The following is a 2,465-nucleotide window of genomic DNA, read 5'->3' as shown; positions in this document are numbered from 1 at the left end:
TGTTCCTCTCGTCAAGACGCATCGAATGAACTATAACTTGACCTTGAAAGGTCAACTTGAAAATTTGACCTCAGGTCAAGGTCATGACCTGACCGGAAAGGGTCATGTTGCAGATCAGTCGATCCGTATCGTCGAGCTGAACACATGTAAGGCGTTTTCATCGCTCTAGCACGCCTCTATCAAAAGTTATTTGCGAAAAAACTGTTAGATACCATTCGTGACCTAAGATGACCTCAGGGCATAAACAGGGGTCACGGACACCATTTTCATGTTCAGTGTGTCTAAACCACTTGTAATTCAGTGTTTGGGAGTGTTTATAATGTCTTTCGTCCAAAAGAGGCGCATTTCAATTTTCTCCCATTGACTTATAATGGGAAGGTCGCAAAATTGACCTGAACTTATGTCATCGATATCAACATTCTGAGATATACATTTTGTATATGCTATTGCTCTTAGCAATCGCTGAAAGTTTCAAAGCGATCGGTCACTCGGTGTAGCTATGACAGACATTGAAACTTTTTATGAGGTGAGGTCACTTCAAGTGACCTGGTGACCTGACCTTGAATGACCTTGGTCTGAAATTTTCACAACATGTGTAGAATTGGTGTATGATAAGGTGTATCAAAAACGGCGGCGCTCCGCGCCGCCGTTTTTGAGATATTCGCGAAAAACCACAAGGGGGGTGTTCAAACACCCCCCCCCCCAGCAGGGCGCGGGTTAATAAGAGCGGAAGCAGTCGAATGGTTGGGCCGAAATCCATGTTGACTGTCCGAGAGAAGAAAGTTGCTAGAGAGGTAATAATGGAGCTGACGCTGGACGATCCGCTCAGTGATCTTGGCGATGACGGGCACAAGCGATATCGGCCTATAATTGGCCGGCAAAGTCGGGTCACCTGACTTGAAAATGGGTCGCACCACAGAATGCTTCCAAGAGCCAGGGAAGTCGTTTCGGGTCAGACAGTTGTTAATAACATGTTGTAAGATCGGACCAATCACATCAAAACACAGCTTAACCCTCGCGGGCCCGGGGGGGGGCGTTTTTCGCCCCCCCCTGGCGAATATTTGCGATAACTCCCGAACGCTTAGGGATAGGAAGGCGAAACTTTCAGTACCTTTTCTCCCACCAATTTGACATCTTCTGAAGTAAAAAGTTTGGACCTAGCCCCCTTGATGACGTCACAAGGTCCATTTTTCTAGACCCCTGCACGGCAAACTTCGGCGTCACAGACGCAAACTTCAAATAGCTGCTTAAAATAGAGTTTTAGAGATAAAGACAAATTACGAGCACGGCTGTGTAGCGTTTGACCTAGAGAAAAATAGAAAAATAGTTTTGGTGACCTGAGGTCAGAGGTCAGGTCAACGACCCCGAAATGTGGTTTTAGTTTTTCGCAAATAACTTCGACAAAAATGGTCCTAGAGCTACGGCAGTGGTACCATCGCATTCGCCTTGTCAAGCCGCGTCGAATGATATATATTTTGTTCGGAAAAGGTCAAGTTTCATGTTGACCTCATGTGACCTCGAATGACCTCTGGTTGACCTTGACACATGAAAGGTCGTTTATGATGGATTTGTACCCGCTGATTACGAATCTGGCATCTATTTTCCTCTAAGCCTTCGTTTAGAGCTTCCGGATGTCAAAATTGTCTTATTTATTATTACTAACTTGAATCAGTGAAATAGCCTCTAGCAGGGATACTCTTCTGTCACCTTGACCTTTGAGCAGCCTTGTATCGTAAGATGAACCACAAATAGGGAACTGATAAGCCTCAAAACATTTCAAAACATCTTGGAAGTTAGCACGCAAGATGTGCGAAAAAGTGCCAAGTTTGAGGTCAATTTTGAGCGTGACCTTGACCTTGACCTTTGATTTGGAGCACATTTTCAGAATCCTCAGATTCTCTTCTTTCGTTTGACACCCAATTTTGCCGGTTTAATGCAGCCTGCCGTCCTCTAGAAGGCTTACTTTGAGATCACTACACATGTGCCGGTTTTGGCCTTTGACCTTGACCTCTGACCTTGAAAATTGACCTGAGGTCAAAAATTTTAGGTGCATTAGAATCGTCTCGTAAGGACCATTCGTTTGGTATCGCTTTTGTTTCCGTAGCTCCCTTATTTACGGAGTTAGACAGGGGGGGGCGAAAAACGCCCTCCCCCGGGCTGCGGTGGTTGGGATTACCCCCCGGGCCCGGCCGGGTTAACTACCTTGATCGACACCCCGTCGAGTCCACATGCAGAGGTGCCTCGCATGGAGAACACCACCCTGCGCAGCATATCGATGTCCACAGGCCGGACTGTGAACCCGCACGAGCCCACACGCGGCAGCCGGCACGGTACTACGCGGTCACCGTCTCGCTCCCGCACCTCACGCGCCACCCGCGGCCCGACCTGGACAAAGTACGAGTTCATCTCGTCTGCCCCAACAGACGGGAGCACTGCCTGTGATTTCTTGCCAGCGACCACTGACC

This window comes from Amphibalanus amphitrite, unplaced genomic scaffold, assembly GCF_019059575.1.
Source record: "Amphibalanus amphitrite isolate SeventyFive unplaced genomic scaffold, NRLGWU_Aamphi_draft 000645F_arrow, whole genome shotgun sequence".
Taxonomy (NCBI): domain Eukaryota; kingdom Metazoa; phylum Arthropoda; class Thecostraca; order Balanomorpha; family Balanidae; genus Amphibalanus; species Amphibalanus amphitrite.
This window is presented reverse-complemented; position numbering follows the sequence as displayed.